Source organism: Scylla paramamosain, chromosome 33, assembly GCF_035594125.1.
Source record: "Scylla paramamosain isolate STU-SP2022 chromosome 33, ASM3559412v1, whole genome shotgun sequence".
In the NCBI taxonomy this organism is placed as follows: domain Eukaryota; kingdom Metazoa; phylum Arthropoda; class Malacostraca; order Decapoda; family Portunidae; genus Scylla; species Scylla paramamosain.
In genome coordinates, this window is record NC_087183.1 from 14277368 (window position 1) to 14294867 (window position 17500).

The following is a 17500-nucleotide window of genomic DNA, read 5'->3' on the forward strand; positions in this document are numbered from 1 at the left end:
AGGAGCTAATTAGAGGTGAACCCACGCTGACCTCACCTGAGATTCCGCACCTGCATCCCTTCCCATCTCCCAATGATAGGGAGGAGGAGGAGGAGGAGGAGATAAAATAAAGGAAAATGCTCTACAACAGCAGCAACAACAACAACAACAACAACAACAAGGGGAAAGAAGAGAACAAAGAAGAAGAAGAAGAAGAAGAAGAGGAAGATAATAATAATGATGATGATGATGATGATGATGATAATGAGGAAGAGGACGAGGAGGAGGAGGAGGATCTGCAACAACAGCAACAACAACAACAACAACAGCGAGGAAAAAATAAGATGGACAGGTAAAAAAAACAGCTCCATCAGGTTAATTACTCTAATACAACGTTATGATAATGAATTGGAATACTTCTCGTAATTAAAATACGATAAACTGAGAAAAAAATAAAGAAGAAAAGTTTATCACAAGTACACAAAAGACAAAGATGAGAGTGGTAATGATGCGTGAGAGAGAGAGAGAGAGAGAGAGAGAGAGAGAGAGAGAGAGAGAGAGAGAGAGAGAGAGAGAGAGAGAGAGAGAGAGAGAGAGAGCGACTTTCCTTCTCCATTTTTAACCACAAACAGGGTGCATCTGGTCCTCCTCCTCCTCCTCCTCCTCCTCCTCCTCCTCCTCCTCCTCCTCCTCGGCTTTCTTCCCCCTCTCCTCCTCCTCTCAACTTATCATCCTCCTTTTTTCTCCTGGTATTTCTTTGCTGGTCCTCTCTCCTCCTCCTCCTCCTCCTCCTCCTCCTCCTCCTCCTCCTCCTCCTCCTCCTCCTCCTCCTCCTCCTCCTCCTCCTCCTCCTCCTCCTCCTCCTCCTCCTCCTCCTCCTCGTTCATCTCTTGTATCTCATTATTTGTCCGTAATATAACCGAGGAGATGTATTAAAATAATAGAAGAAGAAGAAGAAGAAGAAGAAGAAGAAGAAGAAGAAGAAGAAGAAAGAAGAAGAAAGTGACAAAGTGCAAAGACGTCAATTCTTTTATCAGAGAGAGAGAGAGAGAGAGAGAGAGAGAGAGAGAGAGAGAGAGAGAGAGAGAGAGAGAGAGAGAGAGAGAGAGAGAGGGGTGGACCTGAAGCAAACAAACCGATGATAGAGAAGACGTAAGAGGAGGAGGAGGAGGAGGAGGAGGAGGAGGAGGAGGAATAAGGAAAGATGATCAGACCACACCAATTAACAAGAACAAGATCAAGTTGCTCTATTAGGCTCTATCTTTTGGGCTCTATCTATTAGGCTCTATTCATTAGGCTCTATCTATCAGGCTCTATTAGGCCATACGTACCTCATCTCTATCGTCCTGCCCTGTACTCTGCTCTACCTGCCTCTACTGGCCTTTAATTACCTCTGCTTACCTGTATTAGGCTCTATCCACCTCTTCTGAACCCTTTTCTCCTCTACAAGGCTCTATTCGGCTCCGTTTACCTGTTGTACCAGTTGTTTACCTTTATTCAGCTCTAATTTACTCAGTCTAGTTCTGTTAAGCTCCCTTCTCATCTACTAAGCTTTTTCTCTTTATTTTTCTCTATCCAGCTTTATTTTGATGCTCTATTTCGCGCTGTTTTACTCTGCGTTCGGCTCTACTATATTCTATTCAACTCTCTATTCAGCTCTCTTGCTCAATTCGGCTCTTTTATGCTCTATTCGGCTCTATAATGATCTACTCCTCTCTTCTATGTTCTATTCGGCTCTTTATGCTCTATTCGGCTCTGTTATCCTCTATTATGTTGTATTTTATTTTACCAACTCTATTTTGCTGGTCTATTAAGCTCTATTGTGCTCTATTTGACTCTATTCGACATTCAGTAATCTTTATTAGGTTCAGAGAGAGAGAGAGAGAGAGAGAGAGAGAGAGAGAGCACTACCGGAAACAACAAAGGAACTAGTAACTCTATGCCAACTATTGTTCTTTCTTTCCCTTTCTTTTTTTTATTATTTCTCTCTCTCTCTCTCTCTCTCTCTCTCTCTCTCTCTCTCTCTCTCTCTCTCTCTCTCTCTCTCTCTCTCTCTCTCTCTCTCTCTCTCTCTCTCTCTCTCTTTCTGGAGTTATTAGAGAAGAATGAATGGAGGAGGAGGAGGAGGAGGAGGAGAACAAGGACAAGAACAAGGAGAAGAAAAGAAAGGAAGAAAGAAGAAAAAACGAAAAAGTGAATGAGACAAGCCAAAAATTAAACCAACAAAAAGACCTAATCTCGTTTTTATGTATAATCTTTATCAGTGTAAAGATGTATGTATGTATGTATGTATGTATGTATGTATGTATGTATTCACGTTTTAACAGTTGTCTGTATTCTAATTCTTTCTATTTTCTATTTTTTTTTTTTTTTAGTATTTATTCCTTTCTTTACTTGTTTCTTTTATTGTGTGTTAGTCTTCATCATGTACCTGTGTGTCTGTATGTGTGTCTGTGTGTCTGTCTGTGTGACTGTCTGTGTGTCTGTCTGTGTGTCTGTATGTGTGTCTGTCTGTGTGTCTGTATGTGTGTCTGTCTGTGTGTCTGTATGTGTGTCTCTCTGTGTGTCTGTATGTGTGTCTGTCTGTGTGTCTGTTTGTGTGTCTGTCTGTGTGTCTGTGTTCACCTGTCCAAAGCCTACAGGTGAAACATTACAGGTAAAACACAGAGGTGGTTTTCTGACTCTCCTCTGTCTTTCCTAATCTCTGTTTTCTCTCATTCACCCCGTCGTATTTCTTCCCTCCTCCTTCTCCTCCTCCTCCTCCTCCTCCTCCTCCTCCTCCTCCTCCTCCTCCTCCTCACGCTCACGTCAAAACTTTTTCCTCTCTCGTCATTCTCTATTCTTTCTATCCTCCTCCACCTCCACCTCTACCCCTTCCTCCTCCTCCTCCTTCTCCTCCTCCTCCTCCTCCTCCTCCTCCTCCTCCTCCTCCTCCTCCTCCTCCTCCTCCTCTTTATCATGGTACTCTTCCTCTTACACTGTTCACGCTAACTTCTTTTACTCCAGTTCCTCCTTCCTCTCTTAATTTCATTCTTTCCTCACTGGTTCCTTTCCCCCTTCTCCAACTCTCCCTCCCTCCTTCTTTTCCCTCCCTCGTCTTTCTTCTTTCTCCTCCATTTCCTTTTCCTCGTCCTCTCAGTTCTCCATCTCGTTACGTTCATTTTTCTTCCCTCTCTTCCCCTTCCTGTTCGTATTTTTACTCCTCGCTTTGCTATTCCACTTTCCTCTTTTCCCGATCTCTTTTCCTCCTCCTCCTCCTCATCCTCATCCTCATCCTCTTCCTCTTCCTCTTCGTAACTATCATGAAGGGTGGAATAAAAGTGATTTTAAAGGAAGATTCATTCAAAAATATAAAGTTATCCTATATCTTCTTTTTCTCCTCCTCCTCCTCCTCCTCCCCCTGCTCCTCCTCCTCCTTTTCCTCCTCCTCCTCGTCCTCCTCCTCCTCCTCCTCATCCTCCTCTTCCTCCTCCTCTCTCCCAACACCCTTCCGTCATAACACGATTCTCTTCAAGTCCAAAATATTTCCAAAAGTTTTCAATGTCCCAAAACTTCACTTCCTAAAAATCCTGTGCCTTATTGTGCCCTAAAATCCCAAACACAGAACCATGATGACCTTAAAATTCCCACTGTCCCTTAAAAAAATGAATAAATAAGTATCAAAAAAAAAAAAGATAGTGTGTTTTCTATCTTGATGTCCTAAAAATGGTTAAAATTGTATCTAAAAACCTCCTCAGTGTCCTGTTTCCTATTATTTTCTGGTGTCCTAAAATCTTCTGCAGTGTCCCTTAAAGTGTCCAGTGGCCAAAACTTTATTTATGTCCTAGAGAGTTATTTATGTCTCCTCTTTTTCTACTGATGTCCTAAAAATTATTTAAGCTATCCTTACAGCTTCCCATGTGCCTTTTAAAGTTCACCAGTGCCCAAAATGTCATGCCCTTTAAATATCTATGTCCTATTGTGTCCTCGTCCTAAAATAAAAAATAAAAAAAGATGCTTGATGTCCTTTAAATCTTCCTGATAACCCTAAAAATAATTACCACTCCCCAAAATTCAGTGCCCTTTAAATATTTATCCCCTACTGTGTCCTAATGCCCCAAAACACACTGATGGAATGTCCACTGCCAAAACTTCATGTCCTTTAAACTTCTGTGTTGTACTGTGTCCTAAAATCCCAATAAATATCTTCACTGCCCAAAATTTCACGCCTTTTACATTTCTACGCCTTAATGTGTCCCAAACTCTCAAAATGGACCCAAAACTTCATGTCCCAGTGTATTTTAAAGTGTCCTAAATTCATAAAACAGACCCACGATGTCCCAATAAGAATTTTCCCTGTCCTTTAAACTTCCTAAAGTGTCCTAAACTCTCTCCCAGTGTCCCCAGCAGTGTCAATTCCACAGTGGGACACGAGGAGACAGTGAGGACACGAGCCATCAGGAAAGATGAAGGGAGTTGTCCTTGCTGCCTAAGGGTGAGGGGAAATGAGGGGAGGAGAGAGGGGAAGGGAGAGGAGGGTAAGGGAAGGGTCAAGACAAGGGAGTGAATGTGCTGGAAGAAAAGGGAGAGGAGAGGGAAAGGAAAGAAAAGGGGAGGAGAAAGACAAAGGAGGAAGCGTGATGAAGGAAAGGGAGAAAGAGGAGGAGGAAAGAAGTGAGGAAAGAAAAGAGAGAGGAGAAATGGGAGAAAAAAGGAGAAAGAAAAGGAAGAGAAGGGAGAGAAATGAGGGGAATCATAAAGGGGAGAAGATAAAGGAGAAAAGGAGGGGATAAGGAGGAAGAGACAAGTGAGAGAAGAGAGAGGGAGAAGAGATGGGGAAAGACAAGGGAGGAAATGTGGAGAGAAGGGAGAGGAGAGGGAGAGGAGACCAAAAAGGGAAAAGGGAGAGAAGGGAAGAGAAAGGAAGGGGGCATGGTGGAAGAGAAGAGAAGAAGGGAGAGCAAAGGAAAGGGAGAGAAAAACAAGAGAGAACGAGATGAAAGAGAAGTGAGAAGGAGAGAAGAGGAGGCGAGAGAGAGGAGAGCAGAGGGAGTGAGAGGGAAGAGAGGGGAAGAGTGGGGGGAGGGAGAGGGAAGAGGGAGAAGGAAGAGGGTGAGGGAGAGGGGAGAGGGGAGAGAGTTCAAGAGGAGAAGTGACGGAAAAGGAAAGAACGAAAGTTGAAAGGGTACAAATGAGAGAGAGAGAGAGAGAGAGAGAGAGAGAGAGAGAGAGAGAGAGAGAGAGAGAGAGAGAGAGAGAGAGAGAGAGAGAGAGAGAGAGAGAGAGAGAGAGAGAGAGAGAAATTGGGATAACGAACTGGATGACATGACAAGAGAAAGCTCAAAAAAAAAAATAGAAACCCGAAAAAGAAAAAAAGAAAAACGAAAACAAAAAAAGGAAGAGCAAAAAAGGGAGAAAAAGAGAGGTGAAAGGAAGAAAGAGGGGAGAGGAAAGAGTCACGACCTTCAGTGCTCCCTTTACTCCCTTCACCCTCCTTTTACCCTCCCCTTCCCTCTCCTCTTCTTTTCCTCCTCCTCCTCCTCCTCCTCCTCCTCCTCCTCCTCCTCCTCCTCCTCCTCCTCCTCCTCCTCCACCTCCTCCCCTTACCAAAACCTGACGGGAAGGAGTGGTGAATGAGAGGATCCCGTTGTTTGTTTGTTTGTTTGTTTGTGCGCGGAGAAGGAGGAAGAGGAGGAGGAGGAGGAGGAGGAGGGAGTTTGTATAATGAAAGAACAATGTAAATTAAGTCGCTAGTCACATACACACACACGTACTGTACCTGTTGCTGTTGGGGAGATGCTACTCGACCCACACGAGGAGGAGGAGGAGGAGTGGAGGAGGAGGAGGAGGTGGAGGAAAGCACGCATGTTATCTCTACTCCCACGTAAACACACAGACTGCATACACGTGTCAGCTTTCATGTACGTATCCTTTTATGTACGTATAGATATGTGTGTGTGCGTACAGTTCCTCACACACAAACACGCGCACGCACGCACGCACGCACGCACGCACATGCAAACACAAACATGTACGTCAAAAATATTAATCTCTTCACAATGTTTTCTTATGCACAAAAACATGTGAGAGAAAAATACAAAAAAAAAAAAATAAATAAATAATAATAATAATCACTAACACATTATTTCTCTATCTCTCTTTCTTTCTTTATCTCACTCCTTTATCACCATCTCCCTCACTTTCCCTCTCCTTCCTATGTCCTCCTTGACGGGGCACGGTCGATAAGGGCTGCCTGACGGAGGGGCTGACGAGGCGAGGGGAGTGAGAGGGGAGTGAGAGGGAAGTGAGTGGGGAGAGTGCGCGCCTTGCCTCCCAAACCTAACCATGGCCGCAACCACACTGACTGAGCTACACTCTTCCTCCTCCTCCTCCTCCTCCTCCTCCTCCTCCTCCTCCTCTTACTCCTCCTCTGGTCATGCCTCTCCTCCTCCTCCTCCTCTCGTGTGTGTGTGTGTGTGTGTGTGTGTGTGTGTGTGTGCGTGTGGACAGATTAATAGATACGTTGATATAGATAGATAGATAAATAGATAAATAGATAAACATAGCTAGATAGATAGATAGACAGATAGGTAGATAGATAGACAGACAGACAGATAAACAGATAGATAAGTAGATAGATAAATAGATAGATCGATCGATAGATAGATAGATAGATAGATAGATAGATAGAGAGAGAGATGGATAGCCAGATAGATAGACAGATATAGACAGAAAAATGAGATGGAAAATAGAGAAAAGGGAAAGAAAAGAAAGGAAAAAAAGGAAAAGAAAGAAAGAAAGAAGGAAAGAAAGGAGAAAAATTTATTCATGAGTGTTATAATTCGATTTGACGTAAAAAGTTCAGAGAGAGAGAGAGAGAAAGAGAGAGAGAGAGAGAGAGAGAGAGAGAGAGAGAGAGAGAGAGAGAGAGAGAGAGAGAGAGAATTGAAACATGTGCGTGCGTGTGTCCATGTCAGCGTGTGAGTGTTTCTCTCTCTCTCTCTCTCTCTCTCTCTCTCTCTCTCTCTCTCTCTCTCTCTCTCTCTCTCTCTCTCTCTCTCTCTCTCTCTCTCTCTCTCCAACACTTCCCCTTCAATCAGAATAATCCAACCCTACAAATAAACACACCTGCGCCTCACACCTGTAGATCCATACCTGTACGAGTATATGCCTCACCTCTATACCTGAACTAATTACACCTGTCCCTACCTGAGATACTTAATTACTGGTTGGGATATTTGTAATTTAAATATCATCTGCATTACCTGTATATTTCAAAGAGGATGCTGATATTAATTTTATTGGAGTATGTGAGTGGTATGGTGGTGGTGGTGGTGGTGGTGGTAGTAGTAGTAGTAGTAGTAGTAGTAGTAGTAGTAGTAGTAGTAGTAGTAGTAGTAGTAGTAGTAAAAAATGCATTATCAGAGAGAGAGAGAGAGAGAGAGTATGTGTGTGCGTGTGTGTGTACGTAACAGGTGCTGTAGCAATAAGAGGAAAGTGAGAAAGAGAGACAAATTAATAAACGGGAGAAGAGGAGGAGAGGGAATAGGAAAGAGGAGAAATAATAATAAAATAAAATAAATACAAGTGAAGCCAAGCAAGAGAGAGAGAGAGAGAGAGAGAGAGAGAGAGAGAGAGAGAGAGAGAGAGAGAGAGAGAGAGAGAGAGATGAAACCTATACAATACATAAAGGCCTTTCTGCTTCATTATTTCTCCTATTGTTATGAATGTGACTATCTTTTCCTCTCTCTCTCTCTCTCTCTCTCTCTCTCTCTCTCTCTCTCTCTCTCTCTCTCTCTCTCTCTCTCTCTCTCTCTCTCTCTCTCTCTCTCTCTCTCTCTCTCTCTCTCTCTCTCTCTCTCTCTCTTCTGTTTTTCCTTTCTGTAATATGATACGTATCGTTTTTCCCCTTTATGTTTCATTTTCCCTCTTTTTTTCCTCTCGTCTGTGTAAGCTCGCAATCTTTTTATTTTTTTTATTTTTGGAATGTAATATGTACTAGGATATATACAGTGAGTGCATGTTCTCTCTCTCTCTCTCTCTCTCTCTCTCTCTCTCTCTCTCTCTCTCTCTCTCTCTCTCTCTCTCTCTCTCTCTCTCTCTCTCTCTCTCTCTCTCTCTCTCTCTCTCTCTCTGTTTTTAATGGAGACACGTGCAAGGAAAATGGAAAAGTGAACATCAGGGATAAAGTTTAAAATATGAACGAGCAAAAGATTCAACATTATCATTATTAATATTATTATCATTATTATTACTATTATTATCATTATTATTATTATTATTATTATTATTATCATTATTTATTTAAAAGTACATGAATAGAAGAAGGAGGACGAGGATTATATAGATTAACCAAAAGAGGAGGAACACAAAGAGGAGGAGGAAGATGAGGAGGAGGAGGAGGAGGAAAAATACCACCACCAGCACCACCTTCAGGTATAACGAAGGGTCAAGGGATTTAAACGGCTGACAGGAGGAGGAAGAGGAGGAGGAAGAAGAGGAAGAGGAAGGAAGAGGAAGGAAGAGGACAGAAGAGGAATGGAAGAAGGAAATAGAATGGTGAGGGAGGGAAGGGAGGGACGACAGGGAAAGAATGGGAAGAGGAGGCAAAGAAAATAAGGAAGGAGGAGAGAAAGGAGGAAGGGAGAGGAAATGGAGGTAGAGAACGAGGAAGGAAAGTAAGAAAAAGAGAGGAGGGAAGTGACATGAGAGTAACAGAAAGAGGGAAGAAGAAGAGAGGAGGAGAGGAAGAAAGAAGAAGAGGAGAGGATTCAAAGCAGAGAAAAATTGAAGAGAAATGAAGTGAGAGAGAAAAAGAAGGAGGAAGAAAGGGTGGAATAAGGGAAAAGGTCGAAGGAAGGAAGGAAGGAAAGGAAAAGAAGCGGACAAGTGGAAAATCAGGTGAAAGAAAGAACAAAAAATAAATAAATAAAAAGATATTGAAGGAGGAAGGAGAAGTGAGATGAAGATGCGGTAAGAAAAGGGATAAATAAAGAAAAAAGACAAAAAAAGGAGAAAGAATACACGGAAGTATGGAAAAAAGAGGAAGAAGAAGATCAGCTACATGGAGGAAAATGGAGTAGAGGAAGGAAATCTGCGGGAAAAAAAAACGTAGAGAAGTAAAGAAGAAAAGAAAGGAAAGTCTCTCTCTCTCTCTCTCTCTCTCTCTCTCTCTCTCTCTCTCTCTCTCTCTCTCTCTCTCTCTCTCTCTCTCTCTCTCTCTCTCTCTCCAATTAACACCAATGACACTCAAGTCCACGGAAAAAATGAACACACACACACACACACACACACACACACACACACACACACACACACACACACACACACACACACACACACACACACACACACACACAGGTAGGTCAACAATTAGTAAATGCACCTGTCGTGAGGGTCGTAACACACACACACGTACACACACATACACACACACACACACACACACACACACACACACACACACACACACACACACACACACACACACACACACACACACACACACACACACGTCACGCCACACAAACCTCACATAATAGAGGAGTAGGCACCTTGCCACGCCCACTCCACGCCCGCGCCCACGCCCACGCCCAAGTGAGAAATAATCAGGCATGTTTAGACTCTCTCAGTGTGACAAAAATACACCTTTGTAAATTGGATTAAGTTGAAATGCAAGTGAAGGTTTTTAAAGGGTTAAGGTAGTGGTTTGTAAAATATTGGTGTTGCTTGCGTAAATAAGTAATAAGAAGAAAGAAAGGAAGGATTATAACTTTTGTAAACGCGTGAGGAATTGAAAAATAAAAGACATAAGAAGGAAAAGATGTATTATAACTGGTAAATATGTATATAATTGAAGAAAAAGGGACATAAAAGGAAAGAAAAAGGAAAGAAAAAGATTATAGCTTCTGTAAAAACGTAAAGAATTGGGAAAAAGTGCAAAGAAGGTAATAAGGGTTATAACTTTTGAAAATACGTAGAGAACTGAGGAAAAAAAGCAAAGAAGAAAAAAAGAATTAGAACTTTTGCAAATGGGTAAGGAATTGAAAAAAAAGGACAAAGATAAAAAAATATATATAACTTTTAAAAATACGGAGATAACTGAAAAAGAGAACAATGAAAATGCAAAGTAGATAAAAAATGAAATACGAGTAAGAATGAAAAAAAAAAAAACACGAAGCAAAAATAGAAAATAAAACACTAGAAAACAAAAAAAAGTTAGCCACAAACAATTACCTGAAACACGCACCTTTCTTAACCTGACTAGATTACCTTCACAAAATAACAGAAAGAGGAAATACACAACCACCAACTATAAATACTCACGCAAACATTCACTGAGCCCGGACGCAATAACAATTACCTAACACACCAATATATTAGCACGCCTTCATGAGAACAGCACTTCATCACACCAACAATACCTCCTCCTCTTCCATTCGACTCTAATCAAACTTTCCACCTAATCCATCATACTAATCCTCTTTCAATGCTCTTCCATCGCCTTTAATGAGCTACATATTATACACACTACAGTTTGCGTGGCTCCGTGGCTGGCTGGCTCATCTAATACTCCTCAGCTTTAGCAGGAGACTCAGACACTACAGAGGAACACTAAAGAACAAGCAGCATCAGATATTTTGTCCCTAATGATATGGGGATACAGGCAGTGATTAATGACAAAAGGTCTCAAAAAAAATATGAAAAATAAAGAAGAAAAGAAAACACACACGAAACACAAACAGCATCAGATATTTTGCCCCTAACGACACCGAGATAAGAAATAGAGATTAGCGGCACGACAAATTCTTAAGAAAATAGAAAAGAAAGAAAAAAAACACGAAATACAAACAGCATCGGATACCTTGCCCCTATCGACACAGAAATAGAGAACAGATAGATTTAGACTAACAACAACAAAAAAACACAAAGGAAGAACAAACAAGCGACATCAGACACCTTCCCCAACGATGCGGGAAGAGACAAAGATTACCCAAACACACACACACACACACACACACACACACACACACACACACACACACACACACACAAGCAGCATCAGACACCTTGCCCCTCACGACACGGGAACGAGCACCGCAGCAAGGCACCACATCAGTCGGGCCACTCACCTTTACGCCTCTCATGTTTGCAATTTGTTTCCCGTGACACAGTGGCCCCGCTATGGTACACGCGCGTGAGTCCATAATTCATGACACCCTCCTCTGGCCCCTCTGGCCCCCTCTGGCTCCCCCCTCTGGTTCCCCCCGCCTCGCCCCCCCAGACACCTAGACCCCTTCTTATGGCCCGGATGGAGGAGTAGGGGGGCGTCATCCCCTTTAAACCCGGTGGTGATGGAGGTAGTGGTGGTGGTGGTCTCTGGGGCAGGAGGAACAAGGGCAGGCAAGGACGGGACTGAATGACGTCACACCACCACCACCACCACCACCACCACCACCACCACCACCACCGTCATCATCAACAGACCACGTCACCTTTGAAACTTTAAAAAGGCGATGATGTGAATGAATGCAGAGAGAGAGAGAGAGAGAGAGAGAGAGAGAGAGAGAGAGAGAGAGAGAGAGAGAGATAGAGGGAGGGAGGGGGTGCGTAGTGGATAAAGAAAACGCGTACCCATCCCAATCATCTCCCATTTTCTATATCCGACAAACACGAGCCCAAACTATAACAAATAATAAATGAATGGCCTTCACCTTCTACTCTCCCTCTCCCCTCGCCCCCCAATATTGCTCCCCCTTCCCCCTCTTACGCTGCGTTATACAAGAGCCTAAAATCCTCCACACACACACACACACACACACACACACAGACACACACACACACGCGCACACATACACAATTATCTCTTTGTTTTTTCCTTTCCGTGTGGTTGGGTTTTTTCTCTCTCTCTCTCTCTCTCTCTCTCTCTCTCTCTCTCTCTCTCTCTCTCTCTCTCTGGAAAAAAAATATAAAGAAAAGGTAATGGTGAAAGGAAAGATGACAGACAGATGGGAGAAAAGAAAAGAAAGGAAAAGAAAAAAGAAAGATGATAGCTGAAAAAAGTGGGATAGGGAGGATTCTCTCTCTCTCTCTCTCTCTCTCTCTCTCTCTCTCTCTCTCTCTCTCTCTCTCTCTCTCTCTCTCTCTCAGCGGGGAAAAAAGTCACCTGTCCTTCACCTTTAACAATAAATTACTGATGGAATACTACGCAGGTGAATATTTTTGCATTTCAACCCTTTTGCCGACATAATGAAAATAAAATAAAGTATAGAAATAAATCAATAAATATCCCACACTACGGTCTATTGATTCATGACGATCGCGAGATAAACACAAAGTGAAGTTATATTCATTCAAAGAAATTCAAAGTAAAGAATAGAGACATTAATTCGCTTCACCTTCTTTATAATAACAAATACAGATTAAGAGAACGAAAACGAAAAAAATAAAGAAAGAAAGAACAACGATATTAATTCATTTTCTCGTCTTTATGGTAACAGGAACACTGGTAGGACAATGAAAACAAAGAAATTAGATAGAAAGTAAAGAATAACCTCACGTAATAATATTAATTGATCTCAGCGTCTTCACAGCGAGCTCAGGTGGGACAGGTGAGTCTGGGTAAGACCCCCTGCACGTCCTCTCTCACGCCCTCACCTGGGAGAAGGGAGCCGCGTGCAGGGAGACCAGAATGGATGGCTCCCTCTCTCCCTTCTTCCCTTCCCTTTACTGATAATATGATTCCTCTTTCCCTTTTCCTCTTCCTTTCCTTTTTTTTATATTCCTTTCAATGAAAATATGATTTTTCCTTCCCTTTTCTCTCCTTTCCTCTTTTTTTATCTCCTCTCCGGTGAAAATTTTACTCCTTTCTCCATTTTCTCTCCTTCCCTCCACTGAAAATAAGCTTCATCTCTCTTTTCCTCCACTCTTTTTCCTCCTTCCCTCTCTTGCTCCACTGAAATTATGATCTTTTTCTTTCTCCTCTCTTTCTCCTCCACTGAAAATATGACTTCTCTCCTCTTTTCCTTCTCTTTATTTTCCTTCATTCTGTTCCTTTCACTAGAAATATTATCTCCATCTTTCTCTCTCTCCTTTCCTCCTCTTTTTCCTCTCCTCTCTACTAGAAAATACACCCTCCTTGTCTCCTCCTCCCACCTTCCCTTCCTTCTCTTCTTCCTTCCATCGATTAAATGAATAAATCTCTCAATCCCTTCCCACTTTCTTCCCTTCACGTAAAATTAATGTTGCCTTCCTCCTCTCTCCTCTCTATCTACTGACATTTCTCCCTTCCTCCCTCCCTCCCTCCCTCTCTTCCTCTCTCTCTCTCTCCCTCCCAAAAATCTTTACCACCGTAACACACATAAGATTACAAAACACATGAACACAATATACAAAATAATAATAGATAAAATAAACACATACACATTCTCTCTCTCTCTCTCTCTCTCTCTCTCTCTCTCTCTCTCTCTCTCTCTCTCTCTCTCTCTCTCTCTCTAACAGCATACAAGTACACCTTATCTAGCTTTCTGAATAATAAACAGAGAACCTCCTTTACCTTTTAGGTGAAGTGGAGGGTCTAAGTGGTTGTGTGGATTGACAAGGCTTGGAGGAGGTCGCAGAAAAAAGGTGGAGATTGTGGTTAAGGGGTTACATATGGAGACGTGACCCTGACTGACTTACTGACATGTTTACTTGCAACACTCACCAATGCGGGGTTCCAACAGCGCCATCTGTCAGTTGCCTCTTCATCACCACCTGTTGGAAATGAGAAGAAGGGTAATCAGTAAGGAGGGGCGTCAGTGTAATGAACAGGTGCCCAAAGTAAGACCAGACGCATCCAAGTTGTCATAAATACAGGTGGGAAGCTAATTAAGAACTGGGTGTCTATGAAATGAGGTGTATCACTTTTATTTATTTATTTATTTATTTATTTTTATCTATTTTTTTCCAGCATTTCTTGGTGTGTTGTGAAGTTTTGGGTGGGCATTGGTGGTGTCGTGACCTTTACTGGCGGTATTGTTGTAGTGGATATTATACAACATGGAAGGGTAGGTGTATTAAGAAGGCTGCTCTGTGTAGTGGTCTATACTCGTATGTAGTGGTATATGTATTATTAGACGTTAAGGAATATATGTTTAAGTGTTGATAAAAAAAAAGTTTTGAACAATGGATTAAAGAAACTATAGCTAGATTTGAAGTCCTTAGATCTGCTTAAAACGTAATAAAACCAATAAAAAATAAAGAAAATAGAGAAAACTGGTAATTGATACATTCTTTTAGATCAGAGGACTCTTCAGATCAAAGGAAAAACTCAAATAGAAGAGAGATAATGTATGTTATTCTCCCAATGGTTAGGACTATACAAATACATTAAAAACACATACATACATACACACATACATACATACATACATACATACATACACACAAGCACACAAAAAGAGACTGAAAACTAGTCCACCACACGATATTAACCAATCGTACCCTACACACACACACACACACACACACACACACACACACACACACACACACACACACACGAAGTCAAGAAATTACTCAACCCAACGTAATATTAGCTTGTCATTCTCTGGCGTGCAACATCGATTAGATAACATAACATGACAGAAAGAGAGAGAGAGAGAGAGAGAGAGAGAGAGAGAGAGAGAGAGAGAGAGAGAGAGAGAGAGAGAGAGAGAGAGAGAGAGAGAGAGAGAGAGAGAGAGAGAGAGAGAGAAAGTGAACAAAATCGGAAGAATATATACTGATTGAATGGATAAATCAATTAATAACTCAAAAAAACGTCAAGTAAAAGAAGAAAAAGAAAGGAAGAAAGGAAGGAAGGAAGGAAGGAAGGAAGGAAGGAAGGAAGAATGAAGAATAAAAACAAAGAGTACAAAAGAATTAAATTAAACCGGTAGACAGAAATAAACCAACAGACACATTCACACACACACAAACAAACAAACAAACAGACAAACCCACAAACAAACACACTAATTAACATCACACAGAACAAATTAAACAAGATTAGACTGAATAACAAATTACAAACCAAAAAATAAACAAACCAAAACATGACAAACAGGAACAGACAGACAGACAGACAGACAGACAGACAGACAGACAGACACATCAATTGTTAGACAGACAGAGAGGGTGAATGGCTGGCAGAAAAGTGCTGAAGCATTGGAACGCCATCTGGTGGGCGACGACAAGACATAGTTAGCAGTGATGTGGTAACAGCAAGGCCGGTGAGAGAGAGAGAGAGAGAGAGAGAGAGAGAGAGAGAGAGAGAGAGAGAGAGAGAGAGAGAGAGAGAGAGATTGTTGGTCATACGTATGAATTTAACATTTGGTACCAACGTTGTAATTAAACACATATTCTCTCTCTCTCTCTCTCTCTCTCTCTCTCTCTCTCTCTCTCTCTCTCTCTCTCTCTCTCTCTCTCTCTCTCTCTCTCTCTCTGTCTCTCTTTCTCTCTCTCTCTCTCTCTTGGATGTTCTAATTGTTGGCTTCCCACCAAACCCTCAAGTTCAAGTCGAGGTTTTAAAATAGTTTCTCCTCGAAGACCTCCATGTAATGATGCCTCGATGACTGACTGACTGACTGGTAAACTGACTGAAAGACTGAGTGACTGACTGACAGACTGATTCATTGACTGATTGACTAAGAGATTCGCTGACTAACTGACTAACTGACTGACTGATTGACTGACTGACCGATTAACTGTCTAATTGGATGACTAACTGATGAATAGATTGATGACTACCTTACTAACCCACTGACTGAATGAATATCTCACTTACTGACTGACTGACTGACTGACTGACTGACTGGCATTCTCACTTTCTCACTTTCTTACTGACTGACTGACTGAAATATGAACTTAAAACTCCCTCACAAACTTGATAAATAAAAAAATGAAGGAAGGAATAAAAGAAGAAAGGAAGGAAGCAAGGAAAGAAGGAAGGAAAGATATAAAACTTCATTAACTGTCTAACTTACTAACTGATTGACTGACTGACTAACTGGCACTCACTCAATAACACTAAACTGACAACCTCACTGACTGCCTGACTCATTGACACTCAATCTCAATAATACTAAACTGACCATCCTCACTCTCACTGCCTGCCTGCCTGCCTGAGAGACTGCATGACTGATTGGCTGGCTACCTAATGACTGCAGGCACTAACCACAATAACCACGACACTAATTATAACACAGATTTCACATTTTCAGCATTTATTTACATATAATTTGAAGCAAGCACCGTGACTGATTACCTGTGACCATGAGAGAGAGAGAGAGAGAGAGAGAGAGAGAGAGAGAGAGAGAGAGAGAGAGAGAGAGAGAGAGAGAGAGAGAGAGAGAGAGAGAATAATCCTTTCTAATACTATTGCACCAACTCCTTTCGATATCACACACACACACACACACACACACACACACACACACACACACACACACACACACACACACACACACACACACACACACACACACACACACGCACGCACGCACGCACGCACGCACTTAAATGTTCATCCTCATGTTACACAAGAGAAAAACAAGGAAGAAGGAAGAGAAGGAAAAAAAATAAAGAAAGTAAGAAACAAAAGCAATAATTGCATACGTGAGGTAACGTGGAGGAGGAGGAGGAGGAGGAGGAGGAGGAGGAGGAGGAGGAGGAGGAGGAGGAGGAAGAGGAGGAGGAGGAGGAGGAGGTTATAGAAGAAGTAAAAAAAAAACGAGAGAAGAAGAGGAAGAAAAGAAGAAGAAGAAGAAGAAGAAGAAGAAGAAGAAGAAGAAGAAGAAAAAGAAGAAGAACAAGAACAAGAAGAAGAAGAGAGAGAGAAAATAGACGGAACCCACAAGAGAAAGGAAAAACAACGAAGACAAATAAAAAATAAAACAAAGAGACAATAGCACCGAAATCCAACACAGAAAATAAAGGAAACACGAGAAGAGGGAAAAAGGAAAGAAAAGAAACACGGAGAAAAATAAGAATGAAAAGAATGGAAACGGAGAGAGAAAAAAAAACAATGAAAAAAATACAAAGAGAAAACAACAGATAATGATTCAGCAATATATGAAGATAAGAATAAAAAAGGTAAACAAAGAAAAGAAAGAAAAAATAAACAAAGTGAAGAGGGAAATGTATACAAGAAACAAGTTAAACAGAGGAGATAGAATAAACGAAAGACAACGACAACATGCAAATAAAGAAGATGAGCAAAATAAAAAATAAAAATAAAAAGATAAGAAGAGAAAATAAACAATCAAAAGAAAACAAAAAATAAAAAATATCAACTTAAAGATACGTAAACAAACAACATAAGAGAGAAATAAAAACAAACAAACAAATGAAATAGAAAAAAAAAAGTAAACGATCCAAACAAATAAATAAACAATACAAAATAAACAAATAACAAACACATAAACAAGACAAAACAATGAAAAAAATACAAAAAAATAAGTCAAACAACTAAATTAAACCAAACCAAATCAACAATATTGGCTAGAAAAAAAAAAGTCAC

The 17500-nt window shown here is 41.3% G+C and overlaps 1 long non-coding RNA gene across 1 annotated transcript in view; it reads right to left on the bottom strand.

Moving 5' to 3' along the window:
- Window positions 1-6345, bottom strand: part of LOC135089727 (uncharacterized) — a 68411-nt gene extending 62066 nt beyond the window's left edge. The window contains exon 1 of the long non-coding RNA XR_010261615.1: window positions 5738-6345. This is a non-coding gene — a long non-coding RNA (uncharacterized LOC135089727). The remainder of the gene's footprint in view (window positions 1-5737) is intronic.
- Window positions 6346-17500: the final 11155 nt, after the last annotated feature.